This window comes from Patagioenas fasciata, chromosome 4, assembly GCF_037038585.1.
Source record: "Patagioenas fasciata isolate bPatFas1 chromosome 4, bPatFas1.hap1, whole genome shotgun sequence".
Classification (NCBI taxonomy): domain Eukaryota; kingdom Metazoa; phylum Chordata; class Aves; order Columbiformes; family Columbidae; genus Patagioenas; species Patagioenas fasciata.
The window spans coordinates 7,708,974-7,726,932 of record NC_092523.1 but is presented as its reverse complement, the minus strand read 5'-3'; the positions used below and the strand labels follow the sequence as shown (position 1 = coordinate 7,726,932).

The 17,959-nt window shown below is 40.0% G+C and overlaps 1 long non-coding RNA gene across 2 annotated transcripts in view; it reads right to left on the bottom strand.

The window, feature by feature from the left end:
- The window catches only part of LOC139827964 (uncharacterized), a 44,903-nt gene that overhangs the window by 5,354 nt on the left and 21,590 nt on the right, over nucleotides 1-17,959 (bottom strand). Inside the window, exons 2-5 of one of the 2 annotated variants that reach the window (XR_011739111.1) lie at nucleotides 14,442-14,617; nucleotides 11,110-11,290; nucleotides 10,666-10,966; nucleotides 1,578-1,614 (exon numbers count right to left, since the gene is read on the bottom strand). This is a non-coding gene — a long non-coding RNA (uncharacterized lncRNA). The remainder of the gene's footprint in view (nucleotides 1-1,577; nucleotides 1,615-10,665; nucleotides 10,967-11,109; nucleotides 11,291-14,441; nucleotides 14,618-17,959) is intronic. The other variant, XR_011739112.1, reaches the window with a different exon arrangement.

The following is a 17,959-nucleotide window of genomic DNA, read 5'->3' as shown; positions in this document are numbered from 1 at the left end:
TTAAATGAACAGTTAAGTCATTTGTAAATATCATAACTAAATCTGGAAGTGTAATTTAGTGACTCTATTCGAGGATTAAGAAGAAGAATAACATTACTTAGACCCATATGTAATCTTTTTTGCTTTGTTTAATTTAGTTTATGCTATGCATGCCTTATCTTACAGTCATTCTTCACTCCAACTCACTTGGTGTATTAGCAATGCTGTTGATAATACCATCAGAAAAACAGCTAAATGTTAATTTCTTTGTGAAACAAAATGTATCTACTGCGAAATGCATTGAAATAACATTAGTGATGTGGGATCGTTGTCCCTAGGAAAGGAAAAAGGTTACTAGATTATACTGTTTGTTTTCCAACCAGAAAAGATTTAAAACTGTAGAAAGGAGGCATTAGATGTTACATTTGATCATACTAGCTGGCTTTATTAAACACTTGGAGCAACACTCTGGTTTCCTTTACCAAGAATGCCAGAGAACTGAAATTCTCTACGGACTACAGTTTACGTCATAATATTTTTTTTCCTTACAGTGTTATTCACGTATATTTTTTCAGTGGGACTGCCCCCTTGGGTGCTGTGGGTCTCTGATGTTAGATTACTGTGCTCAATTGACAACTGCCGATTCATTTGTACGTATTATTATCCATTACGATCATCATGGGTTTCATTCTTGCTGTGCCCACCCTGTAGTTCCTTACGGTAGCTGAATTCACAACTTATTTCCTCCAGAAAGTATGGATGGTGAAATAATTTTAAAGTCACAAGTAGCTGGTTTTGGAGTTATTCTGACTGCTTTTTGAATCAAACAGTCTTAATTTGTAGCCTTAAATTTTCTTATTTTTCACAGAATCACACAGGATCACAGAATCAACTGGGTTGGAAAAGACCTCAGAGATCATCAAGTCCAACCCTTGGTCCAACTCCAGTCCATTGACCAGATCATGGCACTAAGTGCCATGGCCAATCTCAGTTTAAAAACCTCCAGGGACGGTGAGTCCACCACCTCCCTGGGCAGCCATTCCAATGCTGACCACTCTCTCTGTAAAGAATTTCTTTCTAATCTCCAGCCTCAATTTCCCCTGGCAGAGTTTAAGCCCATGCCCCCTTGTCCTATTGCTGACTGCCTGGGAGAAGAGACCAATCCCCACCTGGCTATAACTTCCCTTCAGGTAGTTCTAGAGAATGATGAGCTCACCTCTACGCCTCCTCTTCTCCAGACTAAACAAGCCCAGCTCCCTCAGCCTCTCCCCATAGATCTTGTGTTCAAGTCTCTTCACCAGTCTTGTTGCTCTTCTCATAATTCAATGGATTGTGTAGCGTTATTTCAGCTTTGAGTGAAATTTTGCAGAGACACCTTTATCCTTTGCTCAGTGTAAAGTCAAGGGAGGAACATGAGAGGAAGCACCTGAAAGATTACTATGAATTGGGCAAAGCAAGAACATCTCCTAAAGTAGTGGTGTCCCATGTCATTGGCAGCTAGTCCTGGAAAATCTGAGAGTCAGGTAAAAGGAAGACTTTGGAAACCATGCTCTGGAGCTCAACAGAGCTGACACAAAGCTGTTCCCAGCATTCCTTACCTCCCAAACTGCTCCTCTAGGAGTCGAATCCAGCGCCCTGAAACAAACAACCACACATAAATAAATCCTCTGGCACAGCAGGAGCTGAGGAATAGAAATAGCTGCGTCTCAGTTCCAAGGAGGACAGATCCTCAGCCAGCAGTGGCCCCCAACCCAGAAGACAAATTAAATGCAGAGAGACAAAAATGAAAAAGAGAGAACAATGTTTCATTGAGGGGGAAAAAAAAAATATATATATCGACCATCAAAAAACAGCTGTTAAGAAAAATTACTGGGAAACACATACACACACACGCATGCATGCACACACATTAATGCATGGGACCAGTTTCATAGTAGAACATGAAATATGTATAAAAAAGAATTTATTAGTAAGTTTCAGCCCAATATAGGGTTCGGTTATCAAGTGACCATTTTCCACAGTAACATGAGAGAGTCATCATGATCTAAAATCCTTGATTTTCCTTTTTATTTCATGTGTTTATTTATTTTAGGTCTTCATCTCTCTTACCACAAAACCTGAAAGAAGATGCATGCTTGTTTTGGTGAGAAGTAAATCCAAGTTCTAATGAAACATGATCATGTACCTGTAGTCCGGTCCAAAATTTTTAAGAACCTTTACTATTATTGACAAGGGAAGAAATATGACTTAGAAAACGGTAATGTATTTCATACTTAAACCAAGAGAACTGTAATCAGGATTGCTAGAATCCTGTTGTGTCTGTAAAGCAATTTGACAGAACTGGTCATTAGTGTAAATACTGTACCAGTGATTTTACAGTTTTAGAACACGTGGAAGATTGTTCTGGTAGAAATGGAAGTGAGACTGCTATCTAATTAAATATCAGTGTGAATTAACTAGTGTTCAATAGTGAAATTAGTTTTAATTAAATTTAATTTTGACAATAGAAATTAATTGTTTCACTGGGTACAGGATTGAAAAGTACATTATAAGGACATCTAATCAACAGCAGTTCTAACACCAGAACTGGCATACGGAAAGCATTTGTCGACATGTAATTAGGACTCAATCCAACACTCATCGAAATAAACTTTCCATTGATTTTAATAAGAAATACATTAAACTCAGGACACCACAGTTCACCATAATGTGGTATCTCTGCTTTTAGAAACTGGCAGCAGATCAAATTCTGTAATTCAGCTTACAAATCTGCTACAGGGAGTGACCTTCCCCATGTTATATGGTATGACAGCTATGAAACAGCTGCTATTAGCTTTGAAGAATGGGAGTTTTATAAGCTGGGAAAACAGTTTATCATGGTAGATTGTTATACTGAAGTAGATACAAGTTCAGGAAACATGGGAAAAAGATAATTGCCCAGTAAAAAGAACACTGAAATTCTCTGGTTCCCTACCTGTGCAAAAAAAGCAGCAGTTTCAATGATTAAATAAACACTCTGAGGAAAGTTTTCAAAGCTACTCATAGCATAAAAAAATCAAAGGCAAGTCGCTGAAGTTTTTTGTGTTCCTCCTTCTCACAGTAATTGATTGGTTAGTAATCAACTGATAAATCAGTTATTTGAATCAGCAAGAAGGGAGATATCTCTTTTACAATCTTAATTTAGTCCAAGTTGAAATGATGACTTATTATTAATACATGTACCCAGTGTGCACTCACATCTCCGTGAATACAACACTTTTACTCGGGAGCTACTTTGCAGTTCTTCTGTAGGACTGGCCATTCTTCCAAGCTCAGCGTTTAACCCAGTGCTTGCCATACTTCGATGCATGGAAACAGGTATCTGCATAAAAAATGGCTTCATTTATCTCTAGGCCACCTACAACCACCCTTCAGAAAGTCAAGGCGCTTTTGCAGCACTTAAACATCTGCTCCGTAAGTGACACTAGCTGCCTGCATCATTTTATTAATGCTATTCAATAATGATATTTTGGCACACATCCTCTCAGCCTGTTCAAATGGCAATTGCTGGAGACAGCAGCCACACAGGCTGATCAACAGGAAAGGTCTGCAGTGCAGATGTACACAGCTGAGCCACCTTTAAAAGTTGTTTTAGAGCCAGTGGGGAGAAGGGGACACTTCTAAGGTTGTGATTCATCTCGCACTACAGCAGACATCTAAAATAAGGCAGATGAACTCCGTCTTCAAATTGTGTAGTGACATAAAAGGTACAGAAGGTGACTGGCTTTGATACGGGTGCTCACGCTGTAGATAGATACAGTTAAGTGAGATGAATCTTGCCATGCTGGAGGGATTTTGACCTGGCAGCACTTACCATCTCTCTCTGATGCAAAGCAACCAGCAGTAGTGCAATAATATTATATAAAATACTTTGTCTAGTATTTTTCACGCAGGGAGAGGATTTTAATTTACTTTCTGGCCTCATGACCTGCTGTAGGTTTGAGTTTCTGTAAAAAGACGCATTTTCGAGGTCACACAAAAAAGTGTATTATTACTTCACTGTTTGTAAAAACTATCCCTGCAAATAGGATAACATTATAAATAACAATGTAAATGTAAATGAGGGTAACACTTACAATTGCTGCTGTCTCTTTAAATTGCTTATTTACCCAAATATCAAACCATTTAAACCACTTGCCTGTCCCAGGGACTGAGTAATGCACGCAAAATTATCAGTTTAGTCTTATCTCTGAATAAATGTTTTCGTAGATCACAGTCACAGTGCAGGAGAAATTTGTGTGCACTGAAGCCCATGCTGCCGCCCCAAGGTACTAACAAAGTCTGAAGAAGTTAGTTCATTGCCGACTTGGGTGTTTCTCTACTACCCTTTAGTTACTCCTGCAATGAAATGTAGAGGCACTTTAGGAAGAATGGGGTATCTGTGTGCACCCAAATGGAAAAGGTGTCTCAAATGTAAACTTATGGTGAACTGGCTATGAATGCTGAATAATGGCATTTGCAAATTAAAATATTGCTTCTTGAGAAAAAACAAAACAAACCCAAACCAACCAACTACAACAACAAAACAACCACAAAAACCACAAACAAACAAAACCAACAACAAAACAAACACGCAAAAACACACAAGGCAAATATTACTGAGCCATGAAAACCTGATTGGAAGAAAAAACCTTTTCGCTAAAGGACAACCAAATCTTTGCTAGTCTCTTGCAAAAACCCGGAGTGTATAAATCTGTGATTACTGGGGACAGTCAGTGAGAATTATGCTAAAGTTCAATGTTTAAGTGATGATCACATTCAAGCATACTGAGCTAAAGTGGATTGGCTTGTGGCTAATTTGTGGGGGCTCTATGAATAAATTACCATCCATGCTCAACCTGGATTCTTTAAGAACACTTTGAAATTCAAACCACACATAATTCGCAGATTTATTTGAATTTGAGCTTGAGAATGGGCTACAGCCACATTTGGTTGTCATTGCCACTGCAAACGTGCCCCACAATGTGGGTGATGCCCCAATACCCACAAGGATTTTCCAGGACTTGTGTTCCTGCTCTAGGATTTGGGGTCTCCCTTTAGACGTTGTGCTGGCATCTGATGAGCAGATGTCCTGCACATGAGAAATGACAGCAGCTAAATGAGCTTTGTGGGGGTTAATGGTATTTTTAATAGACCTGCCTCCTGTCTGGGTGCCTGAGAAGAAAAATCTACAGGAACTCAAGAATTAATTACCTCTGATACTGAGAAGAATAGAATTGAAAGGATGATCCTAGAGAAGGGAGTAGAAAGATCTAATTAATAGATTGCAAAGCTAAAAAAGAGTACCGTGACCATCTGATCCCATGTATCAGAGGTCATAGGTCTTCCCTGAATTAATTTTTACTTGAACTTGAGCATTTCTTTCTAAAAGCCATCCAACGTTGATTTATAAGTTGCTGGTGATGGAAAATCTTGCAGGCATCTTTAAGCTGTGCCAGTGATTAATCATCTTCACTGTTGAAAAAAGAAAAAAAAAAAGCCATAGCTTTATTTTTGGTCTGAATTTGTCTGTTTTCAGCTTCCACAGATCTCAACTGTGAGTTGTTACAGAACATATTGAGTCAATTTCCATTCTTTTGCTCCTCTTCCAGCAAAAGATATGGTTCTGTTTTACTTGGACTATCTACATTATTTCAAGGTCATAGAGAAAAAAGGAAAGAAAGGATGAAGGGAGGAAGGAAGGAAAACAGAGAAAGAAAGAAGGAAAGAAAGAAGGAAAGAAGGAAAGGAAGAAGGGAAGAAGGAAGGAAGGAAGGAAGGAAGGAAGGAAGGAAGGAAGGAAGGAAGGAAGGAAGGAAGGAAGGAAGGAAGGAAGGAAGGAAGGAAGGAAGGAAGGAAAGCTGATGGTCAGTGCCAGTACAAGACTTGAGATTTCTTGCTCTGACACTCTCCGCTTCACCAAGCTGACAGAAATCATTCAGAGCCACATTTTGGGAAGGTGTTAGGCACCGCACGCTGCATTAGGCATGCAAGGAGAATTTACAAGCATTTCAACCCAGGTCCTTGTGTGTCTCCTGGATCTGGGCGGTTCTGAAGACCCAATAACAGTGCTTGGGTACTGAAGAGTCCTCCCTCCCCTTCCCCCGTGCAACCTTTAATCTCTCTGGCTCGGTTGCCCAAGGAAAATCTGTGCAGAAATGGAGAGAAGTGCTGTACAGTTAAACATTACAAGACCAGGAGATGTCCATGTGCAGGAGGAAAGGGGACTGTATAAGTACATAAATTCGAGTGTTGGTTGGTCACTGTGCAAAGGAAGGATCACTTCCACATCATAATTCTGGCTGTGAATCTCTGATATCCACAGCTTTTAGTGAGCTGTTGCAACTCTCTACTCAACCATCCACTTGCTTTCTGAATATGTGAAGGAAGGAGCACAACCACCACCTGCTGATCCACACAACGGATTTGGAACCTGCTCCACGGCCCTCTGAAGTTGGCAGGAAGGCACTTCTGGATGGCAGGTGGCCCTTTCCCCCGGTGTGATCCCCTGATGTCCTCCCACTGAGGTGCTTCTTGCAGCTAATCATTGGGGCTGTTGACATCTCTTGGCCGGCTGGTGAGTATTTGAACTTCACTTCTTGCTCTTGGCACCTGAGACCATAATTCTCTTACGGCAGCAATGCCAAGTCTAAAGGCAGCATAACTGATGTGATTATTTTTTGAGTGGACTCAAAGAAATGAGCTCAGGTGTGATTAAATTGTTCCAATCAAGTTTGCTAGTTTTCTCCCTCTTTTTCATTCTCTTTTTACCTCCTCCCCTCCCCCCTTCCCCCCCCCCCTCATTCTTTTGGGAAGAATAAAGTTGCCCTCAGATGTGAAGAATTCATGTGTTGATTTTCTTTAATGAAGCTCCAGTACTTCTAATGAGAAGCAAGAGCTGTAATATTTAATGGAGATTTTGTGATTCTAACAATTACTTTTTTGAATAGTCTGACACTATGTTTTCCTGCATCTGAAACAAAAAAGATTATATGGCAACGAGATGCTAAAAGTTGTCAGAGAGAAGTTTCATACGAAATAAAGAAATTATTTAGAACAAGAAGACATTAGCAATTAATTTCTTGTTTTTTCCTCTTCAAATTCCACTCTGAAGGAAATGCTGCTTATATAGCTTTTAGCTCAGCTGTTTCATTTATCTGGATTGTGCTGCAATGATACAAGTAAGGAAAGAGGTGTGTCGGATTTTTTTCTTTTTACAAACTTTATGTTGTGAACTGCTTTTGATTATGAAGCAGAATGAAGTATCAATTTTTGACCGCTGAGGATTATCGAAAGAAGTGGATTTGTGCTGCTTCTTGTCATAGATTTTAAACCCAAATGTTTTAGGGTTATTTAATGTAGAAACTTTGTGGGCCCAACTGTCAGTTCCTAAGCACTCAAAGGCATCTGAAATCCTGCTTACTCCTCTTAATCCCCCTTGGTTACTCAGGAAAAGGTCCTGTTTTTCTTCAATGGGAGCTTTGCCTGGGCATCAGCTTCAGGATGGAGGTCTGTCTTTTTATTCAGCTCTCAGTTGGAGTCCGGTTGACTAATACTGCAAGATAGTATTAATACTTTGCTGTCAGAACTTGTCAATCCAGAGAAAGCAAGTCTGACTCATTGGAAAATATCCCCACGAGAAAGAGACTTTCACAACTGCCTATCTGCATCCATGGAAAGATAAATGCTACGGTTCAGATTTTCCCCCCAGAGAGACACTGTTCTTCAGGAAAAGTCAAAGCAGACACATGCTTGAAGTAGGCTCAACAGATTTTACAAGATATGACATCAACGACAAAGAATTTCTAGCAGTGGCCCTCTGCAGACAGATTTATGGAAGATTGAGGATTTGAGGATTAAACTCTCTGTTGGCTGGGGTGAGACAACCTGGTTATTCTGTCCAGCTGGAAAAAGAGACTCGTAGCAAGGCCCATCTCAAGAAAATTAATCTATTTAAATGATGCTATGCTGTCTTCAGCTGGTGGTGTCGGGGTGACACTGAACATAAACACTCACAGGTTGTGGCTCGCATTGATATCCTTAAGAGAACAACAAGAGGTATGAGGAAAACGATCCCAGGTGTTAAATTCATCACCTCAGAAACTGAACAAAGTGAGGAAAAAGTAAATTGAAGGGATGACTTTGTAGAGCAGGAAGCTACGCAACTACAAGCCATGAACAAGATGTACCCACTATGTGAAATGAAGATTAATGCTACATTTACCTCAATATTTCTGATATAAAAGTACACTGGGAGAAATATACCTCAGAAGTTTTCATTGCTAATATTCTGGTTTATATTCCATGCACTGCTGGTTTTTATTTTGCTTTTTCACTGAAAGTCACATGGCCAAACAGATCTTTGCTGGCATCTAGAAGATTCATGTGGAGAAGCAGGGGGCTGCAAGGACAGGATGGGAAAAATTATGTGAGTAAAAATAAAAGGGGAAAAAAATCAGTATTATGGTATTTTAAAAAGATGCAGATGAACCTTCGCTTCATATGACATGCTTTCAATTTTTTTTTTAAACAAAATCACCCTGAAAAACATGAAGATCTGTACACTTTTTTTTAGGTGTCACCTGACAGAATGTCTACAGTATAATTAACTTGTGGATGCAGAACAAGAAGATGCTAAAGAGAAACACATTTTCTTAAAAGCAATGAAGGTCATGTCCTGAATATATTTTTATAAATGTTTCTTTCTAGCACAACATTCTGTGATTCTGTGAACTATGGGAAAGCTGGCCCAGGTCAATACTGGGATGTTGACATTGAAAAGTCTTGCCTAATTTTTCTGTGAGTAGTCCTGCTGTTTTCGGTGTGCCTGTCCACAGTGGTGGAGCACAGTAAATCTGTTGTCCTGCTCCAAACTGTGCAACACTCTAAATACTTAAGAAAGTTGCAAGGATCCACCAAACAGTAGCTCTGCGTATAGACCCCGTACATAGTTCTCCCCAATGTTCCCCCTCCTACACATCACCCCATAGGAACTGTTTCTCTAAGGATCATTCTTTGATGCCATTGAAGAGCAGTATCATCATGGTGATGCCATCTGGACACATGCTCTTTTCTCTGGCTTATTTCCATGGTGGCACTACCAAAGGTCACATCCATGGTCCTACCTATCCTGCCTCAGGCTGTCCCTCTCTGTCCCACGTTTCCATTTGTCCTACTGCCTTTACCCCCATCAGAAAGGAAGAACTGCAGACTGATGGAAAAGCTGAACTGCTTTTGGGTAAGCTTATGAACTTTTACATTGATCAGGTGTACTATTATTTGGGGGGTTTGGGTACCTCCAAATACCACCATAGCCCCTAAAGCATCCCCCGTACCTCTCAGGTACGCAGGGTTACTGCTGCAGGGGGGTGGGGGGGACTGCCTAAACCCCGTTTTTATTATTCACTACTGCTGGGATTGGACTGTCCTAATGATGTGGAAAAGGGAGAAGTCCCTCAGTCAACTTTCTGTACAGCAACAGGAAAATGTAATGTGCAGCATTTCCTCCACGTGCTTATCTGGGGAAAATGACATGGAGTAACTATAACGAGTAATTTCTCTTTTGAAAATGATTTACAGAACTTAATTAAAATTTTTTACCTTCTGCTCTTCACCAATAAACCCCAAAGTGCCTGATGAAACAACACTGGCATCATTATCCCCATTTTATAATGCAGATATCAATGCCTGGGTGTCACATGGACTAGAGTTTAGAATTTCTTCAGCTGGAGTAGAGGACTGCGTTGCTTCAGAGAACTGAGTCCAGCCTTACTTAAACAAGGCCAAAGGCAAGTCACAAGCTGTTTTAGGTTTATAATAGGAATTTCCTCATTTTCAATGCTTTGTTCATTCCACTCAACCATACTGGCTCTCTGAAGTGCTAGCGGTGCGGAAGGAAGAAGATGCTTTATGATCCTTGATGACTATAATGCAGCAAATAAAGCTCTAGGGTGCTTTCAAACCCACAGTGATCTCGTGGGGTGGAAAATTAATCATGCTGCAGCTACTGGAGAATATACTTTTTTTACATTAGCTGCTTCGGTCTTTTTCCAAACCAGAAGATGATAAAGCGCTTCCCACTACTGGATGAAAACAAAGGAGAGTGTCATCAACACAAGCAGTAAAATAAAGCTGCATAAGCTTGTTTGGACTCCTGGTTACTAATCTAATTCTTTTACAATCCTTTTTTGGCTCTAGAAATAAGAACTATTTGCAAAATAAACAGATTTTTTTTTTTTTTTTAAACCAAATCCAGTCACATTGTTACAAATGTGAGATCTCAACTCCTCAGTCTCATCTTTCAAACTTAGCTCCCAGTTTCTCCTTATTACAGCATATTGGTATATTGTATATAAATGTATGGACAAACTTTTGGAAACTGCTTAGAAAATGCTCCCTGTAGTCAGTATGTACCAGGAGATGCAGTTAAAATAAAACACAGTGGTTTGAGGTTTCTTGAGACTTCTGATAATTACTAATGAAAATAAATAAAAATAAAACTTAGCTTTGATTTTTCCACTTCTTTCTCACCAACCAAATTTGTTTTCTTACACCAGACATCTTTCCAGAGACCTCTTTCATACTGGAAATATGGGGGTTGCGTGCCCCTTTAGGGTCCCAGATCACTATGTGTAGGGTGATTCACAAATGCCCCACGTTCATACTCACAGGGTTTATTTTCCAGCTGAAAGCTCTCCCTTATCTAAATGAGGCCATTTGGGGTTTCCGGCATGGTTACAGTCTCCTTGTAAGTCTGTAACAGTCTCCTTTCCATGGGCTGCAGCAGCCCACGAGCACTGGGGATTTCACATGCTCTGAGCAAGGTCAAGTTCAGCATTTTCCACCTTGGTGTCATTACAGCAGGGTTAATAAAATGGAAATCATGTAGTTGTCACAACAAATCCAGCTCTCTGGTTTTCCAGGGCTGCCACCCTTTCATCACATTGCATCTCTGCCAGCTTGTTGTAACCTGTAAGTCAAAAGCTATGTCAAAATCTTATACTGAACTTGGAAGGGAGGACAATTTTCTTTGACTAACACCTGCCTTCAACCTAACCAAGTGGTTTTTTTAAAGACAAAACAGAGGTCTGTTGCAAAAGCATTGGTATTTACCTGGTCTTTGTATTTCAGCAATGGAAGCATCTTTCTACCATAATTAAAATGCTAGGATTGGGGTTCTGTAGTAACTCATGATTTTCTCCTTTAATTGCAGTCTGTTGGTCTCAAGAAGTTGCTTCACATCATTGTCTCTTTCCACTCTCCAGCACCAGACCACTTCCACTGCAGGTTCCTTCTAAGGGGGAAAATTAGAAGTTCAACAAGAACAACTTAAAACAGGAGGAAACAAATGATCATGAAATGAAAGAAGTGTGACAAAAACCACACTCGGAAAAGCCTGTTGGTCATCATTAGGTTTTCCAGCTCTTCTTGTGCAAAACTGTAGTATTTCCTAGAACATGCTGAGGAACCATGTGCAAGAGAAAGGTCAAGACTAATTGTGAGGGTTGGCACCTGCAGAGTTATAAAGGTTTCCATGAAGTATTCTGTCTTGCAGCCAGCTGTTTCCTGACATAAACTGGGCACAATCCTTGTCAGCCCACTGCTCCACCACAAATTTAATGTGGAGACTTATGAAATAACTCAGCAAGATGAGAAAACCAAATCATTAATTTTTTTTTGATAAATTTATATTTTTGTAACATATGGATGCAGAACAAGAACTCAGGATGTATTTTATTTTGGACATTGTGAAAATGAGTAAAAGCAGTTCAAACTGCATAAAATTCTACAGTGGTCTATGAACTGCTACTACAGGGCTTATTTTCACTATCTATCAGGCCTTTTATGCTTCTCAGAAGTGCAAATGGTCTTTGGAGTTGAATAAAAAGCCTGGAGCTCACTGTCATAGCCGAATTTTTGACCAAGAAGCAAGCGCAGTTCAAGTGCAGACCCTTATCCAAGAGCTTACGGCTACCATTTTTTATTCTAATTTATTAAGTCAGATGAAAGACTCTGCCTCAGGGCTTGTTTGTGCACCCTCGTTCCTTGTGGTATCTGACCCACCAAGTATTCACAACTAGACAGAGATGCTAGATACTCTCACTCAACCCTCCATCTACTCGAAGAAACGTGGTTGCTTTAGTGGGTGTGTTGCGGCTTGAGTTCTTGTTGGGGTGCATTCCCAGATTGCACAGTCCTTGAACAGTTCCCAGCCCTGCCTAGGAAGTGGTGCCCCCATTCACTGGTGCTTCCACAGAAGAGCAGATGTCCTTGGACAGCCCTTAGTGGGAAGGGAAGTGCTCTTTAGGGGAAAACCCAGGGAGGACTTTGTGTCAAGGCAAGATTCAGTCTATTCTGTGCACTGCAGGGAGCAAGTGCAGAGGATGAAAGACTCAGGTGGCGCCTGTGGTCACTTCTGTTGCTTTCTATACTGTTTTAAAAAGACCTCAACCAACATGTTAGGGACAGAGATATGACAGGAAATAATATGTGGGAGTAAAACACCTTCTGTCACTAAGTGTGGGTCAATATCTGGTTTCATACAATATTCAGTGCCCTTTTAGATGCAAATAAGTGAGTCTTATGCTGTCATTTGACGAACTTTTAGAAGCAGAAGGAGCACAGAAGGCCTGAAGAGATACTTAACAATCCGAGGACAGATGCCTAAGTATTAGGTGATGCTGTACAAAGTATTTGTTTTCCTTGAAAGGTATCTCATCCGCATCTAATGAGATGGTCCTCTCTACAGTCAACAGTTTCAACTGCCTTCCCTCCAGGTACATACTGAAAAATACAGACAATGATATTGTGATGTGAGGCACAGAGAAACTTGAGCAGCAGTGCGTAATGCTGTCCTTCTGATCCCATCCCCATGGGATCTGTGTGTCCCTCCTCTTCCCTCTCTACAGATGCTGAATAATGCTGGGGATAGGAGTGTGGTTCAATGGAGTTTGCCACTAAGTGCTCTGGAGAACTGAAAGGAAAGATCCGAGACATTGCACGACATCTTTTTAATTTGTGCTGTCTCCTGGCGGTGGAGTGAAGTACAATGCCAGTAAATAACAAGATTCTGCAATAATTTGTCCTTCAGTGACACAGAACCTTTCCTTCAAAGTTGCTCAATATGCCGTTTTCTTTCTCATGCTCTTGTGATACTATATTGAATTTCTGTTTCCTCCCCACTTCCAATTAATGCAAGATGAGTCTTTTTTCAAAGTCCCTATGGGAGTCAGGCACCCATTTCTCAGCAATTTTCCATCTGAGCTGGCACCACACTGACTTGGACAATCCTTGAAACCTCAGGGTAGAGTTTGATCATTAACTAAAGAGTCGTCGTTGGAAAATATGATTATTGAAAAGGTTACCAGTAATAAACATTTACTTTGTTACGCCTGTGACTTGTGTGCAGTTGATTCATAACAATAATGATACTTTTCACCTAGGTAGCACTTTTCATCTGAACTGAAAGATCAGAGTCAATATTTCCATTTTGCTGGTGTTTCATATAAATCTCTGTGTTTGTCATTGACAAATGAAAGAGCTTCAGAAATGTTTTCCCCATCATTTGTCTCTTGGAACATAAACCAAACAAGGAAAGTTCATGTCGTATCACAAAGAGTAGGAAAAAAAAAAAAACACAAAACAAACAACCAAAAGCCAAAACGAGGTTGTTGGCTCGGGGAACTTAGTAATGGCAAGATATGATGAAATAGCTGGGGGACATGCTGGGCCCCACACTAAGTGTAATGGAAAGCATGCGGACGGCGCGTGGACCACAGCGCCCTGTGTAGGTCCTGGGGCACTGTACGTGGGTCTTAATAGCAGAGCCTGCCCCTCGCCTTTTCAGTGCTACGGTACGTAAATAATAGGGTTTTGCTTGTGCACTCTCCGTGTATTCACTCAAAATCAGCATGTAACAGTGAATCATTGTGACATGATGTTCCTTTTTCGAGCTCAGCGAGACAGATATTTTCCAGATAGAGCTGAGTTTGTTTTCTTTTATGTGTGATGGGAACCACACTTGGTATTTACAGACTTTTAACATTTCCTTGCAACCGCAGCTATTCAGGCTTTTATCACATGGGAATAAACGTGTCTGACAAATGCCTTTGTCAGCAAGAATGCAGGTAGAAAGAGGAGTAAGCACAGGAGCAGTTCTCCAAGTAAAGACGGTGTAAAGTACTTCCTATGGCACCTATCCTGGGCTTTCTTCCCTTTGCACAGCAAAAATATAGTAAGTTTACAAGTAGGCTTTTTGTTTCAGGTTACTCTGTAGGTAAAATTTAACATGACAGCCTAAAAGCCCCCTTTTTTTCCCCAGGCATTAAAAAATGAGTTCCTAAAGACAACACATCATTTAATCTGTTTGTTAACATCCCTAAATCTGTTAGAACTGGCTGTGCTAGGAGGTGTACAGATGCACAGTCCAAAGAGACATAACTCACAAGTCCGGGAGGGAGGCGGGGTGATACGTTTCAACATCAGGAACTGTATAGAAGAAAAGGTTGCAAACTCTTGTCTCAATGTGAAAAATCCTTCCCAAGGTTTCTGGCAGATTGGTTCTGCTTCTCCTTTCCTCCCTGGCTTTTCACATAAAGAAGTGATGTCACAGAAGTAAAAGCTACAAGAAAGCCAGAAAGTAAAAAAATATAAATGATTAAAAATATATCAGTGAATGGCTGTACTGTGGTTTCTGTAATGTGGACCCCATAGGAGAATGCAGTGTGTGGGACTCTGGGTGTAGCTGTAACTCTGGAGCTCTTTTTTCTGACTCCAGTGATGTGTCCTCAGGGCAAAAGAGATTCTTCCTAAGGATGGTTTAAAAATATTAAATAGAGGTTTTCCACGAGATGATTTACAAGAAATACCCTTCAATAAAATGAGTAAAGAGCTCATGATGGGATGCTCTTACTGAAAAAAAAGACCCCAGTAACAACAAAAACTGGCTGTGGAGACAGCGGTGAACTGAAGCTCTTCAAAAGACTAGAAAAATAAAATGATTCAAAGACTAATGGGTCACAAGAACTTTAGCTGCTTGCCATAAACTTGTATTACAAGTCAGATTTAAAAGACTGCTGCTGTTACTGCACAGATTCTATGGATTTAGGTCCTTACTCTCCTGGCTGTGTTCTGCAGAAATCGGATTTGGATCTAACCAAACCATCCATTGCCATCATCACAGTTACTTCAAGCAAAAGAAAGTTGTAAATTTTACCAGTTTTCCTTATTTTTAGTCACAGTTTCTGGAAGAAGACAGTTGCAAAAGGAACTAGATGCTTTCTTACAGGATATCAAAAATGAAGAAGGAATAAAGTATGACTTAATGAAGTTTGGCATACGAAGATCCTTTAATGTACAAGATTTTATTGGTGAAATTTATCAAGCCTGTTGAAGCTTTCTTTGCTGAAAATAAAAATGTATGTACCTGTAAACACATAAAATGTAAATACATAAGTAATATGGGTGTTGGAAGAACAGCCTTGATCCTTGCTTTGAAGCCACTCTCACACATACCACCTTAACAGTTATAACAGCAGTTGTAACCAAATAAACTACAGTCAAATACCTTTATCTGCTTCAAAATAAATCAGGAAAGAAACAACTCAATGAGCTTATTTGCATTCTCTGAATTTGGTCATTTTCCTTATGATCATCAACCCCCTTGTGGAAGACTGGAAGGGCAAAGAACTACTGGTCTTTTTATAACTGATGGTGAAAAAAAGTCCATCTGAACCAAAATTTCATTGTGAAGAAAAATGGTTGTGTGGGGGTTTAATGTGTGAGACGAGTTGTCAGGCAACTGCAGCTTCTTCTGGCAAGTCTAGTCAGTGCAGGTGGACCAGCAAATGGTCATTTCTGTGGTGCCTTTCTGGGGGGACTCATGTTGTGGTTAATGCTCTCCTAACGTTGTTTTACCCTATCTGATGGCACTAGTCCCTGAAAGAATCCAAAAAGCTTATTTAAAAATAAGTATAATCTAGCTTAAATGGAAAGTCAAAATATTTAATATCCTGTTTTATTTCTCTTAATCTGCCTGGGCACCAAAAAGGAGAAAAAATCCACTTTCTGGCCATATGTTACACATCTAGATTTCTGATTTCAGTGGTGCCTATGACAGGGAAAAGTTCAGCTGGCTCCATGAAGTCTATTAAAGATATTGTTGTGCAGATATATTTTACCTGGAAAGCACATTAGTAAATGGGTGGAGATAGCTAGAACTTTTGGAATAAACTATGCAAACAACTTGAGTTTTATTCTGAACTCACTTTTCTTTTGCACATTGGAATATTTTTATTTTGCTTCAGTTTTTTCTCCTGAAGTGATTCCTTGTGATATTTTTTTGACTTTTTTTGTTTGTATTTTTCTCCTTCTCACTCACAACTTATTGTCCTTAAGATTTGCATATCTACTTTCTGAATATAATCTGTGTTCTAAAAGACTATTCCCTAATTATTCCCTGTTTTTCCTTAGTGTACACTCAAACCCCCCACATGAAATGGAAACTGTCTTCATTTCTTTGCCTCTCTCACTTAAGCACTAACTTCCTACACACTGGGTGAGAGCTTTGGTTGTGGTTGCTCAGACATACATCACTTCATTTCTCTTTGTATTGGTTATTTTTACATCTTCTTGTACCTTTCTCTGCTCATCTGAGAGAGATCTTTGCAGTTCAAAACAAGTACAGTTGTGCAATTTGTTTCAGAGTTGATTTGTGGTAGTTTGGAGGGGACTGGGAATTGTTTCACAACATTGAGTAGACACAGATATGTGTGACTTTTACCTTTCTGACCCCTCTGCTCACCCGTTTCCTTTATTGCAAAAGTTAATTTCATTAGGAGAAAAATAGAACAATATCTTTGAAAAATAAAACAAATGTTTCCAAGCTTCTTGTTTTGGTTTTTTGGAGATGACTGTTTCAGACAGAGCTACAGAATAGAAATGTCTTGCAGGATGTCTGATGTTTTGGAAGAAAAAGTTGAGGAGAAAATGTGGATCTGCTTTGCATAGCAGTCAGGTCACAAAATGTAGTATTTATAGAAGAGCAAAGAAAACTTCACCAACAAGTCCTGGTTATGGATTTACAGTGATTCTGCCTTCCTGAAATGACACTGAACTCTTGTGAGCCCACTCCACGTTGCAACAAATTTTATGAACGCAGGAAGTCATCAGTGGTACTTCCCAAGCTTTTTACCATTAAGTACACATTTTTCTAGATGGATGTAAGAGTGCTTGAACTTCGTGACATTCTCCTTGATTTACCCAATTTTTTGCTTAATATTTGATAATCCACAGTTTTTAGCAGCTACCAGTTGCAAGAATTTGCTGTGGGAATTTGACAAATAAACCACAGTTCAGTGGTAACTGGGAGATGTGAAAACCCACAGTCCTCGAGTATTCGTTCCTTTAAATTTCCTTAAGAAAAAGCCTCCTTAGACTTGTTGGCTTTTGTATATGGAGAAAGCTACAAGTGAGATAATCAAACATTCTGCAAATGCGATTTTCTGAAACAGCTGCATCTCTGGATAAACTGTTTGATAAGTTACCAAGGACAGATTCTGGGTGGTGTTTGTGCTCTCTACGCGTTGTACTCAGTGCTGTTCAAACTGCCCTTGACTCCCAGCCAACAGATGGGAAAGTCATCAGCCATCAGATTAGAACAACTGTTGCTTTCTGTGTTTACGTGATCTGTATGTTGACAAGTTATAACCTGAATGGGAAAATATCTAATGCCTTCTCAATGCAACTTGTGTAAAACACAGTGGTAGTCAGCAGAGGGTTAATTTAACGTACTGCAGGTCTCTTGTCCAGCACAGGGTTGAGGGCTGGAGCGGCCACCTGGAAGAGGGACAAGTACAAGGTGGGACAACAGGAGCCATCTGGAGCAACAGGACAAGGCCAGTTTGTGATCAGGACACAAAGCACATACTCATGAAAGCACAGGCATTTTCTGTGCTGTCACCAA